Here is a 22,562-nt window from a genome sequence, read left to right on the forward strand (position 1 = left end):
GGTTTATGAGTTATAGGTGTAAAATAACTGTAAAAGAAACTTATAGTTGCATTATGAAATAACTGTATATTATAATGTGAAGTATATTATATTTCACACTGGTAACCGTAATGTAGTTACTTTCTTAATAATGTAATTTGTATCTATGTTGCGTTTCCAACGGGTAACTGAAATCTAGATTACTCTTTGAATAAATGGACAAAAACTGTAACAATGTTACATTTCAGACGAACTGTAACGTAGTTACTTTCTGAATAAAGTTTGTTACATTTTAAACAAGTAACTGTAACCATATTATATTTCAAAAAGTAACTATTACGTAGCTACTTTTTGAACAAAATTACTGTAACTTCGTTAACTTTCAAACTAGTAACTGTTCCGTAGCTACATTTTTAAAGTATGTAACTATGTTACATTTCAAACGAATAATTGTTTTGAACATAAAGTAATTCTAACTATGTTACATTTCAAACGGATAATTGTTTTGAACATAAAGTAATTCTAACTATGTTACATTTCAAAAGAGTTACTCTAACTGTGCTGTCATTGAAACGAATAACTCTTACGTATCTACTTCCTGCCGAACCCCGTTGCGGAGTGGGGTTTTGTCGACCTCCGTGGCGAAGTGGTTAGCAGAGAGCGCTACAACGCCAGAGGTTCTGGGTTCGAGTTCCGGTTAAGGCATGGGTATTTGTGTTCGTCCAGTTGATAAGAAACAAAGAAAAATTTAAGAATTGAAAACTTTAAAAGTGAGAAAAAGAGTGAATGGTGGGGGATACCTCCGTGTAGGTATTGCCTTTAAAAATAACGAGTGGTTAGCACATCGCGCTACGACGCTAGGGGTCCCGGGTTCGAATCCCGACCAGGGCGTGGATGTTTGTGAGTGTACATTCATCAATTTCATCATGTCATCACTTATTTCCATCTTCGCAAATTAGCCAAACATGGCACAAAAAGCGAAGCAAAATAAAGAAAATATAAAATTAAAAAAAGTATCTACTTCTGGGCCATTCCATTTCAGATCGACCACTTTTTTAAAAAATATTTCTAGGTCATAGTTATGGATTTGGATGAAATTTGTTATGAAGGTTCAATCATGTTTGAAACGTTTGTATTCCAAATATTACGTCTCCTCGAGAAATACTTCTAGAGTTATAGCCTGTGTAAGCAGATGATGCGCAACAGAAAATGGTTACAAAATCTTAAAAAATAACTTTGGAACTATTTGATCACAGCCCAGTGATGCTTACGGAACAAACAAGTCTAAACCTCCACCCAAGGAACGCACCCATTGTATCAAAATACTCTCAGCTTGCTTACATTTGCAAATAAAAGAAAATTCAAGATGTGCCTTAAAAAGATTTACATGTGGAAATGTGCAATATCCTGTGATCAATAGTTCCGAAGTTATTGAATCCTGAAGATAGCTCCGAGGCTCATTTTATTTCTAAGATGTTGGTTACATTTCCCGTTGGGCATCACCTTGTTACACAGGCTATAAGTCTAGAAGTATTTCTCGATGGAACGTAATATTTGAAGCCTTTCATACACGAAGGCCCTGGTCGATCTGAGATGGAATGACCCTTTTTGGAAAGAATCACGAAGTAACTTTAACTTGATCTTGTTACATTTCGAACGAATAACTAACGTAGCTGCTTTGTGAATATAGTAACTTCCATTCAAAAAACTAACGACCAGCAATTATCGTGGTTGTTTTCTTTTGTCTGTAACGAACGACTACTTTCGACGAGTCTCTCACTTGTTCTCAAGCAAGTTTTAACAACTTGGCCGTTGATGCTAATGGGGATGCTTTTACATAGAAATGGGAAGAGCGTTGCTTGATATACTTGAATAGAATCAATTGTAAGAAGGAAAATGCATATTTGCAAGATAAGTGAAAAATATATGTTTCATTAGTACCATTATTCTACTACGTATCACTTACCTCGGAACCATTAACAACTCACCCAGTTGCCCAAGTGCTGCCATCTGCACGGAACTCTCATGAATTCTTCTGCTTGCTGATAATAGTGCACACGCTTGTTAGTGTATATCACGCACCCCTCTGCAGTAACTGATGATAAGTGGTATAAAGAATACTAAAGGCTTTTTATGTAAATTAACAGAAAAGCGGACGAGAGCTGAATCATCTCTTACATGTTAATTTTCGCATAATTAAATATTCTTACCATAAAACAAAATTGTGAAATTGTTCCCTTTGCAATTAGAATAAAAGCAAAGTTTTCCTACAGAGCATTGTTTTCCAAGGTGATGTTCGACCGACATTGTTTTTACTTTAGTACTAAAGTTACTACTTACTAAAGTTATTATAAGAAAGACTGTGCATATCGTTGAGAGTAGATTGCAAGTTATTTCAAGAGTTTGCCTTTATTAGTTCGGAAGTTACGTAATAAACCACTGATGTAATGTAAAATTATAATTCAGTCGATTAGATACACAGAAATTTTAATACGTGTCTGAAGTTATTGATGCTGCATTAACAATCTTCGGAGCTACGTAGGCTACTGACGATGTCAGAATGAAATAGGGGTGGTTTTTCTTCGCAATAATTAATCTACCTCCGTACCAACCCTAAACAGATACAATATTTCACATCCAGCAAACGATATTAACATATATATACACTACAAAATATCATCGCTCCTCAGTCACATTTTTTCTAGCAAGGTTACTAGATGTGAAATCAAATGAGGTTTTTTCATGACTCCTGACATAGTTAGGGGCACATTGCACAGTGGTTCAGATTATAATTTAAACTGGTATGCATTAACGATGAGCATGAAATGCACTTAAACTATTTTTGTCGTCATAGCATACGTGATGTGATTAGTAACAAACTCTGTTCGGCTTTAGCTGCCTTTTCCAGGTATCAACTAATGAGAGGTTGGATACGTCCCTGGGCGCTTATGCATGTAGGGGAAGGTAGCCCAGTACCGGACACCTAAGATATGTAAAGTATTTTTCACACGCTATATTTCACACGCTTGTGTACATGCTAAGACGCAAAAGAATTGACAAGAATAAGTGGTTGTAAGTCAAGTGAAAATTGACAGATTTAAAAAAAACAGGCTCCCAGTACCGGACAGCAAACATGAAGTCATTATTATCAAGATTAAGAAACATAAAAAGTAAGCAAATTGTGTTTTCTTATAAAACCACCCCTGGCAATGGTCACTAGTATAAAATGAAATATTTTTATTATCAGCAGAATCAACATAGACCAAACAGTCACACTTAAGACAATGAAACCCAATCCTCATCAAAAGTCTCTTGGCAAATGATGCATGTAGTTTAATTTCTACTAGCTACGTTTTCATCACTATGTAACTGTAGTGTCCGTTGAACTCCACTTGACACCTGTTGTAGCCTTCTTTTTCTTGTCTAGTGCGAAAACGTTACCGTGTGGTTGTTATGGTGGCACTTGTTGGATTTTTTCCCACTCTTTGCAGCTCTGTGGGTTCTTGTTTCAGAATTTGCTTCCTTCTCTTTGGCATCGGCTGCTTTAATTTCAAGTTTTGTCTTGTAAGGGTGCTTGACGTCAACATTTCACTTGTTTCACACCGTCTTTTCCTTTCGGTCAGCCTTCTCTTAGAATTGGATGAATGTGGGGAAATTTAATTGATGACATGTAACACGTGGGAAGAGGTTGGTGGAGTACTTGGGTGCGTCTGTGAGGCGTCTGAGATGCTGTGTCTAAATTAAGTAGGTTTATCGTGATTACTTTTTGTTGTCACAGGAGATGAGTGTCCATCATTAAGAGAACCATCTCTTTCAAGTTGAAGATGATCTGAAGTAGACACAGTGGTCGGTCCAGGTGCAGACTCTGCAGGAACCTCAGGTAGACCTATGCTGTCAGGAGTAAGTTCACGTTTTCCTAATACACAATGCATTTGTCTTCATTTTTCTATTGCATTTTTCATGTCTTCTTCATTCCATTTTCTCATTTTCATTCATAATGTGATATTCCAACTGAAAGAAAGAAAAACGCCCAATTACACAATTCCAACACGAGTGGTGTTTACTTTTAATTGTCCGGTACTGGGAGCAGACCTAGCGTCTGGTACTGCGCCACATACTTGTGTTACGAAATTCGTTCCCAGACGACGCACAGTTATCACGATAGCAAAGATTGTTTAATGGTTTTCGATCTTACTTAATCATAAATTAATAAATGCCTATTACGATTCATGAAACTCATCCCTCAGGAAAGATTGTTCTGCTGCAAATTATCTTCCGTCGTTCACTTTCTTCTTCCAAAGTGCAGAAGCCGCATCACAATAGCCTGTTGTGGAATAATCTGTGACTTCGGTTACTCCAAATTTACCAGTAGCGCCACACTGGTGTGTCTTACATTTTCATTGCTGTACGTGTATGACAACTAGCGTGTATACAGAGAAACAGTTACTGTCCGGTACTGTGCAACACTCCATTTGTGGAACCAGTACCACTTGACTAACAGCAGCCACCACGGGACAGCCAGATGCCGTATTAATCAAACTACTTATATCAAAATTATGAATAAATAGCAAGACTTGAATTGAATGTATACGTATAATTCATAGTTACATGTATTGTTTATTTTACGTCGGTTCTCTGCCCTTTTAGGTGAATAGGGACGATCACGCTGAAGAGTGAATTCATGCATTGCCCAGGATTCGAACCTATGGCCACTTCGGAGACTGCCTAGTTAGATGCGTGTCAAGATGTCTTCTGAAACTGACTTCTAAAACAAAAGAAACTTAGGGGCATTTCACGAACACCCTTACGTAGTTTCTCGGCGCGCTGCTATCCACGTTTGAACTCTTGAAAGCCAGTCATTTTCACGACCATATCTTGTCCTCCCAGTACTTTTCCTTGCAAATTACCGTTTCGTGAAAACCAGCAGCTGTCCCTACCCCGCGCGAGCCCTTCCCCTGTTCTGTTCTTAAATCTTGCAGCGAAATTGCAATCCTCCATTCCGAAGAGACTTGCAAAGTAAGAAACAATTAAGTAGAATCAGGAGTTCTTAGAGAGGGGAGGCGGCCCCGAAAGAATGACTAGAAGCGCATCTGCATTAATGGGTTAGCAATAAGCGAGAATTAACAGCTTTTGGCCCTTCAGACCGGTGGCGGAGGAGGGCGGAAGGGAGATAAGTGGTTGGTCGACGTCTCCCAAAGGGGCGGGATGGGCACGGCTCCTTATCAGCGTATTGCTTAGAAGTGAAAATTATTTATTACACCATGCAGTGGCTTTAACAAATTCTACAGAACAACAGAGTTCGACAGAGATTCGCCACATCGTGGTAATCGTGCAATATGCATTAGTTTTGAATTCGAGTTTTTTGTCCACATTATAAACAAGAAGGCTAATCGGGACTGGGCCTACAGTTTAAAGTGGGATCCTAACCACCATATCCCGCCACCGGATATCGATCCCATTATATTAAATCCATGGATTTAAATTAATACACATAGACTGTACTTTAAAACCAGCGCGCCTTAAATAATTACTACGGTTATTGCAATTACAATTTGTGTATTGATTTCTATTAGGTACTAAAGGCCTACCCGATGGCGTAGTGGTTAAGTCGTGGGCTTGAAATCAAGATGTCCCGGGTTCGATACCCTGCATAGGCACATGGTGGTTTGGTGAGCAGGTACAGACTCGATTAGTCCATCTGTGCATAAAGTGGACTTGAAACCTAAAATTTCTAGTAGGTACTGATTACACGTCGGGAACTATCTAAAAGTGGAAAAATAAACTTGAAACAGCGAAACTATTTCTGGGTACACCACTGGAACGGGGTAACGATTGAAAGGAGCGTTTGTTTGAAGTCGCCGCCTTTCAAAAGAGACGAGAAGGCTCCACTGGAAAGACGTGATTTGACTTCCGAAACAAGATCACTAAATTCGCGGCATCATCCTTCGCGTGTTGTATCCATTTTGTCAAAATGCACATATTGCAGCAAGTAAGATGGATGGAGCTTCCAGCAGATATTGTTGGGACAAAGATGGGCGTTTTTTTTTTTTTGTTTTCTTGCGGCAAGAGGACGCATCAAGCACCCGAAAAAAACTGAATCTTCATTTTTATTCCCCGCAGGATGTTTATCGAAAATCGAACATTCGGTTGGGACACGGGAATACGTGTTTTCTGATACCACTAATGCACTCCTTCTCCAAATAAAAAAAAAAGGGCCCTCAATTTTTTCCAGGCGGGCCATCGACCGGACACACTTAAGTCCATGCAAAAAGATAACCTGGAGGTATCTTCCCTTTCAGACAGAGAACCGAGGCTAATGTATAAAGAGCAGGCGAAACGATTCAGAAAAAAAAAGTCTGCATATGAAGGGGAAAACCAAGCTTTCAGCGGAATAGAGCGATAGCGGGTAATATATTACCTCGCTCTTCGCATCGAATCGCCACTCCACGCTTATTTTGTTGTATGTCTGTGTTGGAAGATCGCGCTCACTATATTCATAAGTGCACAATGGGGCGATGTAATTTATAGCTCTCCCGTTCGCACGTGTCTTATCTGCGGTGCCTTTTGTTCAATCTTAAACGCGCTTTCGACGCTTGCAAAAATTGGCCAGATTTTGTTTTGTGATAATTGAACGCGTGAAGATTATACCTCGCATCAGCGTTGTTTCCTGATGGACGGAAGTAAGATATTTTATGATATTTTAGATGAATAGCTGAACAAAGCACTTGTGCATCTATATTGTAGCGTACTTTTGCTGCATTATCAGATAATGCCATAACTCCTTATGCAGTGAGCAAGCATGCGCTATACTATTCTTCATTCACTGTAAGCACGAAGTCAATGTAAACAAACTCACGTTACCGTTGAGAGATAATTATTTCCTATTAGTCATTTTGGAGCTATTTTACACATGAATACATTGGTAGTAGCTGTACAGCAAATTGTACGCATTTTCCAATCATGTAAATACAGATCTATTCATATTTCAAAGTTTGTCTTTTAGATTTAGAAAACGAAGAGTAAATATCTTTAATATGTTATTTATTACATGTACAGAAATCTCTGCTTTCCATCTTCACATATAACCAAAAATAAAATTGTTCCTTTGGTTTCCGAGAGCTTTAAAGAGATCGGTGCAGAGAATTCATTATGGCGTCATATTTCAAGATGGCCGCATCTCCACAACTGACGGGCATGTTATTGGTGAAGATTAACATTCCCACTTAAAATGTCGTCCCATGACGTTCAAAGATGGCAGCATGGCATGCCACAAAAAATATGAAATAATAACTCTTTAGAATCTGATTATGTCATGTGGCAATGGAATCCTAGCTACAAATACGAACCTGTTATTATTAACAGTCTTAAATTTAGGTTCTCAAAGCATATTTTCAGATATGTGTAATTATATAATACTATTCACACACATGTTTTTTGCCAGCGGATATAGATCCTTTAGATTACCTCTACTGGCATTGCTTACATGTTTATAGAATATTAATTATGTAATTAAATTTTCTGTGCGTATACGTAAAGAAAGGTGTTCAATTTGGATGTAAGATGATTGTGAGTGATGATTAAGTAAGATTGATGAATAAATCATCACAAACACGAATGGAGAAGACACGAACACCATGTAGGAGTATATTGACTGTGGGACTAGGCATCAAAGCCTCTGTGGCCTACAATACTGCTGTTTCCAAAGTGTAGCACGTGAATGAGAGACTTTGAATACCTTCCAGACAGTGGATGAAAAGCGGAAAAAGAAGAGAGAGGGAGGAGGGGGGGGGGGTAAAAATGAAATGCACAAAATAAATGTCAAGATACACACGCACATACACACACACTGAATGAGAAAAGGCGAGGTGGATGAAGAAGATAAAAGTGGAAAAGGGAGACATACAACATAAAACTCGCACAATAAAGGTAAAAAAAACACCCACACAAGGAAAAAGGCCACGGTGGAGAAGAAGAGAGAGAAAGAGATACAAATAAAATACTCAAAAGCCAAGAACCACGTACGCAAACGGGAGGGAGATAAAGCTATCGCGAGATGGAGAAAGAAGGAGGAAGAGAAAGATAGAGAGATACAAAATAGAATACAGAAAATAAAAGAAAGAACACCTACACAGAAAGAAAGATTATATATGAGTGAAAGAGAGAATTAAGGTAAAGAAAGACATGTCAAGGTAAAGATAAGGATGGGAAGATCAAAGTGTACATGTGCGAGAGAGGCGGGGGGGGGGGAGAATTGAGGAAGGGAGACAGCAAGAAAGAAAAGATGAGAGAAAGGAAAAATATTAAAAACCTTCACCTTCCAACATTTCTTGAGGGCGTGAGGGAGAAAACCCAGAAGAATATGCATGGCAGCGATTTCTCTCCGAATATTTTCATCTCGGACCTGGCTTCATCTTGTCGAGAAAGATCAGTCTTAGCTAACCGCAGAGGGAGATTGCCATTTGTTTGGCTTTCAACTTTCAAATTGGCTCCTTCTCCCCTGCGGTCTTTATGCTAGGCGCTCTTCGGTGGGAAGTGAAATGAGGTATTCTTTGGTATTTGGGACACTGACATATTGCTGGTATTATACGTTATTGATAGCATATTTTTCAACTTCACTTTGTTTGCCGCTGGCACTTATCTCAGACATCAAAGCTTTTTCCGCGTCTTAAGACACACACACACACAAGTATTTGCTGCCAACATTTAAACGAATTGATTATTTTAAATGAAAAACATGTGTACGTCACCCATACAACATCATGCAGAAAGAATGATTTAAAGATTAAACAACGAGTGGCTCGCGAAATAGACAACCGTCTTAGGTTCGAATCCTGACGCGAGCATAGATAGTCCAAATTTCCTCTTGTGACCATTTTTTCTCATCGCCGCAATTAGCCCAAATATGCACAAAACGACTTGAATTTTTTAAAAAAAAGACTGGATTATCATCGTAGCATGGCTTTCTTATCAAGCGTAAGAACAAAAATCACAATTGAGATAAAAGCTTAGGCCGTGAAGGTGAACTTTATAACACAGGATAACTCCTTTGTGGGCCTCCACGATGGCGCAGTGGTAGCGTCTTCGCCGTGTAATCAAGGGGTCCCGGGTTCGATACCCAGTGCAGGCACAAACTGGTTCGGATCCCACTTTAAACTGTAGGTCCAGTCCCTATTAGCTTTTCTGTGCATAAAGTGGAGTGGAAACAACAATTCAATTACTATCCTTCTCTCTTCTTCTCTTCCAATGTTAATATATATATATTTATATATCTTCATACTGTTTCTCTAGCTTTCTGTTTTCTATTTCCTTTCTTTGTCCCTTTCCTTCTTCCCTCATTCTTTTGTTTCTTCGTGATTGCTATCCTTCTTTCTTTCTCTAGTTCTCTTTCTGTCCTTCCTTTGTCTCTTTTTTTCCTTGTTGCTGTTCCTCTGTCTTTTTCTTCGACTCTCTTTCTTCCTGCTTCTCTAATTCTTTCAGTCTCGTCGTTTCTCCTTCTTGCTCAATTCCGCCCACCTACAGTCGACTTCCTTGACATATATGATTATCTTGGCTATGGCTTCAGGCACCAAAGTCTGATTAGCATGCAACAACGCATTTTCAGTTAATGCTTAAAATCGTAAACCAGATTTGAATATACTATAATTTTGTATCCTATTAACACGTTTATGAGTGTACTATTAAAATTAAAATATAATACATCTGAGTGAGTGCAAGATACTAGAGAAGAAGATAATCGTGTATATCAGATTTCCCGTTCAGTAAAAATACACAATCTACACGTAAAAGCAAGCAAGAAGCGAGCTGCTACCGTTCAGTGGAAAGCTAAGAAAACCGTTTCCTCTAGGAAACTAAAATAGGTTTATCTTGCTAATTGAGTTGGTTAATTAGGATGGACAGAAAAGTTTTCTCTGATAAAGAAATGCATTTAGTGCTTGAATACATGCTCTGTGAAAACTGTGTCCTCTATCCGCGCGAGGATCTAAACTCAGTTAGCAGTGAAACAGTGAAAGTGTGTGCATGTTGTAAGCGCATCTAAAACTCTCAACACATTTTTTTGCTTTTTTCCCACTTAGACAAGAATTAAATTATCATTTTATTGCAAGAGTTCCTGTGCTCTTTCGTGTTATTCTCAACTGAGCACAATAATACAGTGTGATTATACAGTCCCATGACATTTTGGGGGAATCTGCGACTAATAACAAAATAAATGGTACTACAGTACAGAAGAGACACAAAAACACAAAATTAACTCTTTTCCACATGGCCTACACAAAGGGACACTCGGAAAGTGAATGTCTGGCTTCACATTACCAAACAAAAAGTCTATGGGCCATTCATGTTTGTGGAACAAACAATCAATGGAGGCACTTACCTCGACATGTTCCTAGAGCGGCAGTTGTTGGATGATGGTATCCTTGGTGCAGTGGTCTTCCAACAAGATGGTGCACCGCCCCACTTCGTAACCACTGTTTGAGAGTACCTCAACACCACCTTTCCCAACAGGTGGATAGGAAGAGGATCTCTTCGGATGTGTGCATCTCGTTCACCTGACCTTACCTACTGGATTTCTTTGCTTGGGGATTTATCAAAGAGAAGGTATAGAAAAATAAGGTTGCCAATCTCACAGTGCTGAAAGAAAGCATACGAAATGCATGCGAGATGATAACTCCGGCTTTGTTGCAGAAGGTGTTTAATGCTACCTTGTCCCGTTGGGACACTTGTTTTAAAATTGATGCAGGTCATGTGGAAAAGTGTTAATTTTGTGATGTCTCTTCTGTACTGTAGTACCATTTATTTTGTTATTAGTCGCAGATTTCTCAAAAATGTCATGGGACTTTATAATCAACCTGTATTATCCACTCAGACGTTGAATATTCAGGAAAAGAAAGAGTTGATCATGAAAAATCATTACATAAAATATGAGCTTTAGATCTTACGTACACTTCCTTATCAGAGGTTTCTGAACATAAAGAATACTAAATCTTGGGAAATTATATTCTTATAGCTGGAGCTATGAGGGGAAGGGGGCAACAGGGGCACTTGTCCCTGACCGAGTACTCCAGGGCTATCAATATAATTCTGTTTTAGCGTATGTTCAGAAAGGAAGTTATGTGAAAATCCAATAGGTGGAGCTCTTTCACACAATTAATAAGATAATTATTATGGGGCTCATATTATAAACAAAGACCTTCCGTAGAAACGTAGCTTCTTACTTCAATATCAATTACTAATAATTTCCATGTTGTATATTTGATAATGTACAGAATGATACGGCAATAAAAACATGTAACTTTAAGAAATCACAGTCAGTCAACTGTGGAGGAAGATTGAACATAAATTGTTAGTGAACATAGCCGTATAAAATATAATAAATTTTAATATAAAAAGATAAGGAAGATTGATCACAAATTGTATTGAACACATTACAATGCAGTACGTTTAAAATATATGGAGGCCCATGTGGAAGATTGAACATGATTACTGAAGGCAGATGTACAAAATATAATACGTTCAATATATAATATTCAACACAACAACGCTATACAGTCACAGGCAATAAAAATTGGACACCTAGATCCTCAAATACTCGCTTCCCTGCAAGGTGTTACATGTATTACCTAAGTCTACGGCGATAAATGGATTTTAATAGAAATTTTTTAATTGCAACTTCTATCAACGTCGTAGGGTTAGGCAACACACAGAACACCTAGCAGGAAATCGAGTGTTTCAGGATCTAGGTGTTCAATTTTTAATTCCTGTGACTGTACATAACGTAGAACAGTAGCGGCAATTCGGTGCCAAAACTAGGGGAGGGTGAAGGACAGTTTACTTTTTCTTCATAGGCAAGGCTTAGCATTAAGAGACTATAGTGTGGGGGTAAAAAGTACCCCCGAATCGCGGCTCACTGGTTTCGAATATAAAATAAGAAAGATTGAACACAAATTGTTACTGAATAAAGCTGTATATAATGTAATACGTTTAGAATATAACATAATGGAATGAAAGAAAATATTACGGTAGTAAAACAGATTACTTTACTCCCGTGACGTAGTATTCAAGCACTATGAGCAGCAATGTAAATACCTTATTATTTTTGTTCCTTGGATTAATTATATTCTAAACGCACTGTGTTATACACATATTGGTGTTAGTTTAAACCATATGGGAATAATATTTACCCTCACTCGAGTGACTTTGTTGTTATTTTTCAAACACGAACAAAATATTGATCGAATTCTCCGAAAATCTCCCATCAGAGTTCTCCCACGATTCAAGCTCCTGAGTCACTCATAGTTAAGGTAGAGCCTTGTCAACAAAAGAGAAACTCGATTTAAATTACTTGGAGAGAAATGAAACCGAGACAACTTTTAATCATGACAGTAGAAGACAATGAACACTACATTGTAAATAAAATATCTTCCGCACAATAGTGGTATAACGTAGCTGGTTAGTTATGAAGAACGGTTTCATGTTTTGTCCTTCAGCTCGATTATTCATTATGAGGATTTGAAGCGACTAAGGAGATATGTCTTTGCCGGCATTAACTGCGTGTTTGCTTCGGGTTTTCGATAATTCTCTGCTACAAACTTCTGGAAACTTCTTGAAGTGGAAGCTTTAGTGGCCAGGTACAAAGGGAATATTGCCTTTTCATGTCTGTTAAATCGGTCTCCATCCAACAGTGGACAAAATGACAAGGATTTATGCGGCCTATCCACGAGGCATTGTCGTCAAACGCTGTGGCTTCAAGGCAAGTTTCAGACGGGAGCGACACGTGTCACTTCGAAAGAAAATTTCCGAAATAAATGTAACCTCTCATACCGCAGCGACACGATAAGCTGAACGTGCCCATGTACAATATCTATATGGCATGTAAAGTGTGAAATATCTCTACTATTAAAGCCTAGTTTCCATTCTGACAAGTTCCAGACTCGTGACGCGCACCATGCGCCGGCGCATGTTGCGCGTCATTTAGTGCACTGTTTCCAATTCAAAACTACTTCTGCAAAATACGCCCGCAACAACACCGGAGAGCAGGACCGCAGTGTAGCGTGGGCACTGCTTTAGAGTAGTTCAGAGTTTCTTCTCTTGTATTGTAATAATTTGATGGTGATTTAACTTGTGTAAAGATGGACAATAAAGCAATGGCGAGTTTTGTGGTTATGGCAGGCGCGTACTGGTGACATTCCACAACACTGACTCCTGTTCATATTGCTCTATAAGTTATACTACTTTATCTTTCGACCACTCCATATTGTCCACAAGACAAACACTCACGTACAACTACACACAACCAACTACAACAGCTACACTCAAATAACAGAACGTTGTGTTGTGACGTCGCTTCAGTCCGAAACAGCGAGCACGTGGTTGTAGTCGCGTTGTCTGTTTCTACTCTAGTGCGCATGCCCGTGCTCCAAGAACTTGCTGCAGGCTGTTTCCATGACGCTTCGCATGCTGTGCGTCAAAATCGTTTGGGGCAATTTTGTCCCCGGCATGTGGCAGACAGTTTCCATTTCAACAAATGCTTAGCACATGCCGCGTCGCATGCCCCGCGTCATGTTGCGCGGCAAATTTGTGGTAATGTAAACGGGGCTTTAGACAGTATTATCGAGCGTGCTACACTTATAATCAAAAGAAATGTAGGTAGAACATGTGAAATTCAACATCAGCTAATTTCGAAATCGATATGCCCGATCCAGATGGCGTAATGGTAATGTTGTCGCTTGTAATCAAGGATCCCGAGTTTGATAGCCGCTGGAAGCACATGGCACAATGGTTCGGATTCTACTTTAAACTGTAGGCCCAGTCTCGATTAGCCTTTAGTGCATAAAGTGGACTTAAAACTACAATTCGAACAAACAAATTTGCCCGATCCAGGCATTACAGAGTAAATGCAAGAAGCTTCTTACAAGGGAGGTTATCTCAGTGTCCCCCTCCGATTTCCATGAAACTTTCCAGGTGTATAGAGGGGCCCAAAGAAAGAAATACGTGTTTTTTTTGTTTCGGCTTAAAAACGGTTTTAGGGGGCAAAACCTCCTATCTAATGTCAAGATGAAAAATTGAAGTGGGGATCTGACCCCTGTGTCCCCCTCCGATTTCCATGAAACTTGGAAGGTGTAGGGCACAAAGGAAGAAATACATATTTTTTTATTTCAGCTAATAAACTGTTTTAGGGGGCAAAACCCCCCTCAAATGTGAAGATGAGGACAGATTGAAGTGGGGATCTGACCCCTGTGTCCCCCTCTTGTGTCCTTGGCTATGCATATCACCTATATGATATCTAGGTGATGCTTGATAGGGTTATGGTTCCCGTGTGCGGCTATTTTGATGCTCCGTTACCCTGCCTTAATCCGTCTATTGTTATGACCATGGCTCTCCGGGAACAACGGTGTCTATGAATTCGGCATCTCTCTACAATTACACTGCGTTTGGTACCGACAATTATACAGTTCTGTGCTGTGTGTGTTCCAATTATAATTATATGAGCGTGTTGTTCCTATGCCAGATTTACGTGGTTTCGGAGTCAGATCTCCACTTCAATCTGTCCTCATCTTGACATTTGAGGGCGGTTTTTAACCCCTAAAACAATTTTTAGCCGAAACAAAAATACTAATATTTCTTCCTCTGGGCCCCTCTATACACCTGCAAGTTTCATGGAAATCGGAGTTGGACACAGGGGTCAGATCCCCACTTCATTTTGATATTTGAGGGTTTTGCCCCCTAAAACCGTTTTTTAGCCTAAACAAAAAAACACGTATTTCTTCCTTTGGGCCCCTCTATACACCTGCCAAGTTTCATGGAAATCGGTGGGGGACACTTAGATAACCTCCCTTGTTAGTCGGACTAATAGAAATTTCCTCTCCAAGATTCCTCTTCTTTCTCGAAGATTCCTTTCCTTTTTCGAAGATTCCTCTCTTTTTTAAAGAATTCATCTCTAGGGATGGACGATATCGGAAATTAGATATCGCTATATATCGTCACGGACGATACGATATTTTTCCGTATCGTGATATCGAGGATATATCGTCTCCTCGATATATATCACCAAATATCGTGACGATATATCACTGACACGATATATATCACCAAATATCGTGACGATATATCGCTGACAGGATATATATCACCAAAATATCGTGACGATATATCGTCTAGTTGATATCGCCTGGACGATATTTTTTTCAATATCGAGATATATATCATCTGGACGGTATATATCCTTTTTCGAAGATTCCTCTCCTTTTTCAAAAATGCATCTCCATTTTCTAAAATTCATCTCAAAACCGAAGAGGTATTCCAAATCTTGAAAGAGCTTTCGCCGTCAAAGGGTTCTAACATCAAGGAGTTAATTTCGATTCGATATTTCTGCAATAACTAGACTTTTATCCCACTGTGGCCGACTTTAAGAGCATCATATAAGCTACATAGAAATTATAGCATATTGCTATTGTTTACTGAATTTCGAATAGTTTGATTCGGCTGATTTTTCAGACACAGTCATGCTGAAGCCTCTATGGGATATCATGAATACAAGATTGTGGAAAAACATGGTCAATTGATTGGTGTTACTTTGGCTAATAGCGAAGATTGGAGACAATGGTGATAAAGTGAAACACAATTCGAAACAGGATTGCACTGGCTGTGGGTACTGCATGACAGAGAGGTCGATATTTGGGTGCCTCCCGAAAAAAGAAGTCGCCCAGAAAAATCATAGTCACTTGGATATGTTTGTGACTAGGCAGTTTATGTACTCAATAAAGTTCCTTGCTGCTTACTTTATGTCAGCACATATTCAAAACTGAGAAATGCTTTGACACCGAGTTGTGTTTTAAAAAAATGGGTTGAATGGGAAGCCACTGAAACGATAAGTTTTATTCCACAAACAAAAATATATATTAAGAAGATCTGAAATGTTTGCGAATATCTGGTGCTATGTCGAAATAACAGAGGGGTCATTCAATGCCATTTCAACGAGGAGTAGCCCAATTAAGCCGGTTCTGCAACCTCTTTTGGGGCTCAGGGGGCTCACAGTGTTGCCAGCTGCTTATTCGAAAAAATCACCAAGGTTTTTTGGTCTAACCTAACCTAAAACAGCAAGGAGTTGGCAATTTTGCTTGAGAGTTCACAAACCGGAAGTGGGACTCAGGGGGCTCGCAGTGTTGCCAACTTCTTACTCGAAAAAATCACCAAGGTTTTTTTTGGTCTAACCTAACCTAAAGCAAGGAGCTGGCAATCTTGCTTGAGAGTTCTGCAACCGAAAATGGGACTCGCAGTGTTGTTAACTCCTCACTTGAAAAAAATCACCAAGGTTTTTGTCTTGGTCTAACCTAACCTAAAGCAAGAAGCTGGCAATCTTGCTTGAGGCTTGTTTTACAGTGCATAAAGCAAAATTGCCAACCTACTGGTATTTTTGCCATGGCCTTTTACAAAAAAGAGAGAGGAGAGAAAGAGGTGAGAGAGAGAGGAGAGAGAGAGAGAGAGGAGAGAGAGAGGGAAGAGTTAAACAACCGACAGCTGCCAACACCCAACCTAACCTAACCTAACCTAACCCACTCTAACCTAACCTAACCTAACCTAACCTAACCTAACCTAACCTACTCTAACCTAACCTAACCTAACCTAACCTAACCTAACCCACTCTAACCTAACCTAACCTAACCTAACCTAACCTAACCTAACCAGGTCTAACCTAGCCTAAAGCAAGGAGCTGGCAAGTTTACTTAAGACTTGCCTTACAGTGCATAAAGCAAGGTTGCCAACCTACTGGTATTTTTGCCATAGCTTTTTACAAAAAAGAGAGAGGAGAGAGAGAGGGGGAAGAGTTAAACAACCGACAGCCTACCTACAGCCTTTTTTTGGTCTAACCTAACCTAAAGCAAGGAGCTGGCAACCTTGCTTGAGGCTTGCCTTACAGTGCATAAAGCAATTTTTGCCAACCTACACACACTAAACAAGGGGAGCCGGCAACAAATATGTACTGCCGTAAAAGAGAGAGAGATGGATGGCAACACAGTATGTGTGTGCGTGTGTGTGCGTATAATATGTAGCATTATTAACTAGAGTGTGTTGGCAATTTACTTACAACTAAAAAAATAGAGATGCCAATGTTGCTGTAAGATGAAAAGAGAAAGAGATTTATGGCTGGCAACGGTAATGAGCGAATACACCATATCGTAATTTTCCAACTCCGACAATGTTTGTATATCGTGACCTTTGTAAACCTCTCTCGGGGGAACGATGTGCCACACACACACACACACACGCGCGCGTGCGCGTGTATTGTGACGCAAGCAAACAGACAAAATAATAATAATTGTTGTTTTTTAGGATTCCTGACCCCCCTGGCGTGGTGCCCAACCAAAAAAGTAAAGGTTTTCCCGTATGGCCTTCGAACGTAGAATTGATTGACGTGCGGGCGAATCTCTTCTGGAATGTTTTTCAATTCGTACATCTGACCATACATGCTATTCATCATCAATTTAGCTGTGTTCTGTTTGGCGTCTATTTCGAGCAGTTTGCCTGGCGGTAAAGTCTTATTGTTTTTAAATTTTTTGATTTTTTACGCAAGGCCATGATCTTGCGTATGCACGTGGCGTTTAGCGTGTCTCGTGAAAAATACACGTGAAGATCAGCTTCCGTACAACCGGCTGGATTTGTAACGCTGCGATAAACATCAACTTCCGTACCGGGCAGAACGCCTGTTCCGGCGTGGAATTTGCGCCACTCCCAAGTTCATGTTGAAAGGGGGGGGGGGGGGAGGCCAGCTGCTACTTTGGCCATGCACATGCCCCCTTAACTTGCCCCGTAGGACACGTTCTGTTCTCTTACGAGAATTAATATAGTTTGTCATAGAACCCTCCAATTCATGACTTAGCAAAAAAATCTGTTTGCGGATTCATCACGTACGCCTATACGTGAGAAAAAGTATGAATAGAACCTATGCTCGGAAATCCAAAATGGCGACCGGAAGTGGGGTTATCTTGGAAACAGTAAAACTTAGGAGAAATCTGTTTGTGGTTTCATCATGTACACCTATATGTGAGAAAAAGTATGAATAGAACCTATGTTCGGAAATCCAAAATGGCGACCGGAAGTGGCGTTATCTTGGAAACGGTAAGACTTAGGAGAAATCTGTTTGCGGATTCATCACGTACGCCTATACGTGAGAAAAAGTATGAATAGAACCTATGCTCGGAAATCCAAAATGGCGACCGGAAGTGGGGTTATCTTGGAAACAGTAAAACTTAGGAGAAATCTGTTTGTGGTTTCATCATGTACACCTATATGTGAGAAAAAGTATGAATAGAACCTATGTTCGGAAATCCAAAATGGCGACCGGAAGTGGCGTTATCTTGGAAACGGCAAGACTTAGGAGAAATCTGTTTGCGGATTCATCACGTACACCTATATGTGAGAAAAAGTATGAATAGAACCTATGTCGGAAATCCAAAATGGCGACCGGAAGTGGCGTTATCTAGGAAACGGTAAGACTTAGGAGAAATCTGTTTGCGGATTCATCACGTACACCTATACGTGAGAAAAAGTATGAATAGAACCTATGTTCGGAAATCCAAAATGGCGACCGGAAGTGGCGTTATCTAGGAAACGGTAAGACTTAGGAGAAATCTGTTTGCGGATTCATCACGTACACCTATACGTGAGTAAAAGTATGAATAGAATCTATGTTCGGAAATCGAAAATAGCGACCGGAAGTGGGATTATCTTGGAAACGGTAAGACTTAGGAGAAATCTGTTTGGTGATTCATCACGTACGCCTATACGTGAGTAAAATATGAATAGAACCTATGCTCGGAAATCGAAAATGGCGAGCGGAAATAAGGTTATCTTGGAAACGGCAAGACTTGGAAAAAATATGTTTGCTGATTCATCATGTACGTCTATACGTGAGTAAAAATATGAATAGAACCTATGTTCGGAAATTTGAACGAAGCGAACAGAGAGATCGAATACGACGTGGACGTAGGGGACGGGTTTGTTCATCCTCACAGAGCAGACCTCTACCTTGAATTCGACGTGGTGAAGAAGAAAAGCGGATACGCGTTTCCCGCAGCAGCAAATTTGATACTCGTGGACAACTTCGTGCCTCACCTGTTCTCGCAGGTGGAGGTGAGGAAACACAACACCGTCATCGACAGAATAGATTATCCAGGCATCACGTCGACGGCGGTGGGAACGTTGAAATTATCCAAAACGGACGCAGCGTACTACCAGGCCGGGGGATTCGAAGCGGGAACCAAAATATCGACGAGAAGTCACACGGTGCTCTTTCCCATGCGTTTGCTTCCGGGATTCTTCTCGGACTACAAGGAGATTATGTGGAAGAGAGGACTGCGCGTTACGTTTCGAAGAGCTGCCAACAACAACGACGCACTGATGCACTGATGCGACGCAGTTCAACAACATACAGTTCGACATGCCAGATTTCATCGTAGTGCTTTTTCAGACCGGGAGGGACAAAAATCAGGAAAAAGATTCCAGCAAGTTTGACGACTGCAAGATCAAGAATGTTTATCTGAAGAACAGTAGAAACGAAGTGTTCCCGCACGAGAATTACAACCTCGACGTGACCAAAAACGATTACCTCAAACTTTACGAAGCGTTCTCGGCTTACAAACGCGTGACCGAGGGAAGCGTGGACATGTACTACACGCCCTGCGAATTCAAAGCACGGAGACCCATGACCGTCATCAACACATCTAAGAGAAAGAAGGTTGTGGTCAACGATCGAACCAACATCAAGATCGTCTGCGAGTTTCACGATGCCTTGCCCGAGGATATCCTATGTAGTGGAACGTGGAGAGAAATCTTGGTGATTTTTTTTTTTGAGTAAGATGTTGGCAACACTGCGAGAAAATAAGGCTTATGCCTTACAAGAGCAAACTATTAAGGCGAGCCTCACCGAGCCTTATTTTCGGTTGCAGAATTCTCCATTTGGGTCTACTAATGTTGCCAACTCACTAGGCCGTATCAATATTGCGCGCTCAAGCATGATTTAATTTTATTATATTTTCAGATTGACCACAAAACAAGGTGTTGACAGGCAGTGTGTATATATATTGTAAGAAGATGTTTTATTATCAACCTCCACTTCTTGCAGTACATCCTGGACACAGCGTTGCAGGTTAACAAAGGATTTTTGGTTAGTATATATTTTTTTTCTTAAAACTGTTCGGTTACTCGCTCGTTCCTGGCATCATACACAAAAGTTTTCTCCGCGATGAGGATGACGCTACACAGAGTGTCGGCAGGCAAGGCATCGTGGAACTCGCACACAATCTTGATGTTGGTGCGATCGTTAACAACCACCTGCTTTCTTTTAGATGTGTTGATGAGGAACATGGGTCTGCGAGCTATGAACTCGTTTGGATTGTAGTACACGTCCACGTTACCGGAAGTCACTCGTTTGTAAGCTGTGTACGCCTCGTACAGTTTCAGGTAGTCCTCTTCTGCGATGTTTAGGTTGTAGTTCTCACGTGGGAAAACTTCGTTCCTGCCATTTTTGAGGTAAATGTTTTTAATCTTGCAGTTGTCGAACTGGCTTGAATTTTTCTCCTGATTGTTACCTCTTCCTGTCTGGAAGAGTACGACTGCAAACTCGGGCATGTCGTACCGAATGTTGTTGAATTGCGTGGTTACGTCAAATTCGAAATGATTGCCGGAAGCAGGTTTTTGCACACACTGGTAGCCATAAAACTGAATGGACACTTGAGGATTCTTCAGGATGTCGGCTTTGAACTTGAGAGCATAGTTTGATTCGTATTCTACCACTGGCACGCGCAGCTCCATGGACCTTACAATACACTTGGCAGCGTCGGGTAGTGTGTTGGGAAGCAAGGTAGTCCCGTCCGGGCCCAAAGTGCTGTATCGCATCAGTGCGTCGTTGTCGTTGGCAGCTCTGCGAAAAGTAACACGCAAACCACCCTTCCACATGATCTCCTTGTAGTCCGAGAAGAAACCGGGCAGCAGACGCATGGGAAACAGTACTGTGTGACTTTGAGTTTTGATTTTTGTACCTGCTTCGAATCCCCCTGCCTGGTAGTATGCTGCATCGGTCTTGGAGAGTTTCAGTGTTCCCACGGCAGTCGAGGTAATCCCGGGGTAGTCAACCCTATCGATGACGGTGCCGTGCTTTCTAACTTCCACCTGCGAGAATAGGTATGGCACAAAATTATCTATGAGTCTTAGGTTTGCGTTGGCAAGAAATGCTTCGCTGTTGTCTCTCTTCACTACATCAAACTTGACGTACAAATCAGCTCTGTGAGGGTGAATGAATCCATCCCCGACGTCCACATCGTATTCTATCTCTCGATTCGCTTCGTTAAGGTTGGCAAACGTGCGACGGTTGGGAGGGAAGGACTGCAACTCGTAACTTTCGATTTGTTCCATGATGGCTATTTATTATATGTTAATCTCCACGACGGTAGTGGTCGCGGCTCCTGCAAAATCAACCACCTCCCTCTTCTTGTCTGTCACTGCTAATTCTATGTTGTCTATGCGATTACGAGATACAGGAAAGTATATCGGTGGGGAGGGTGTGTTGATAATTGGCTCCATGAATTTAGAGTTTGGTTTGAACGTAGCGATAATACCTGTCTGCTTGTGACTCCCTGGGATGCCGTCAGAGGATTTGGTGATCATATCTTGATCATTTTCTTTACAGAGCAGTTCGGGTAGGTTGTTATTTATAGACCCCCCACCCCAATTTTTTTTTTGTTTTGTGTCAATGGCGATGTCGTACCAATGCGGCGACCCGTTCGCCCAGCGAGATGTCTCTGCTGACGAGTCCCCCGAAAGCTGCGTGCTCTAACTTTCTGTCAGCATCATGACGTACATCGAGATCGGTATTGGTATTGTAGGCAATATCGTGATCCTTGCATGCAGCATCCAGGGGATTCACACCCTTGTCGCCTCTCTTAGTCGCTGTTCGAGTTTGGTACCGGGCCGCGGTACTGGTAACCTGGCAAGTGCATGTTGAAGGGTAGCTTGTTGATGTTGTCGTTCACGAGACCTCGACCTTCGGCCACGTTCCAAATTTCGGAGGTAGGGTGTAGTGATGATTTTGATGAGGTACCCTATGCCTTTGTCGTCCATTCACAATGAAGTTGGCAAGCTTGGAGCTAACCATGTCTACAATTCCTACCTTCTCAGCTGCGAAAGTTGCTGTTGCCTGCATTCTCCTCTCCTGCAATAACCAACAACCTGTCTATGAGCTTGCGCACGTCGTCAAACCCACACAAACTTTTTGGGCAGGTTGTTGTAGAGTTTGACGCCGCTGCCTGTTTTGACCTGGTTCCATATCGGCTTGATGAGGTTCTTGTATTTTTTCGCCGCAGCTAGATTTGACGCGATTCTGCGTAGCGTCGTTGTTTTGGTACAAGGCATCCGTCATGATCAAAATTTCCTTGTAACTTTGGTAATCTTCGTCTGTGTAATCTCTTGGCTGCTTTTTTGGTGATGAGCTCCCACAGTCCAACTCGTACCGGGATACCGTTCCAGCTGTTTTCTCACCCAAATTGACTTTCACGTTGTCACCCTCGAACGTGACTTTCGATTTTCCGATT

The 22,562-nt window shown here is 40.8% G+C and overlaps 1 protein-coding gene across 1 annotated transcript in view; it reads left to right on the forward strand.

Annotated features, from left to right (window-relative positions):
- Positions 1-22,562, forward strand: part of dpr1 (defective proboscis extension response 1) — an 815,638-nt gene that overhangs the window by 697,790 nt on the left and 95,286 nt on the right. The gene's annotated exons all lie outside the window — the stretch shown is intronic.

The sequence above is a fragment of the Lepisma saccharinum genome, chromosome 11 (assembly GCF_977018435.1).
Source record: "Lepisma saccharinum chromosome 11, izLepSacc3.1, whole genome shotgun sequence".
Taxonomy (NCBI): Eukaryota; Metazoa; Arthropoda; class Insecta; order Zygentoma; family Lepismatidae; genus Lepisma; species Lepisma saccharinum.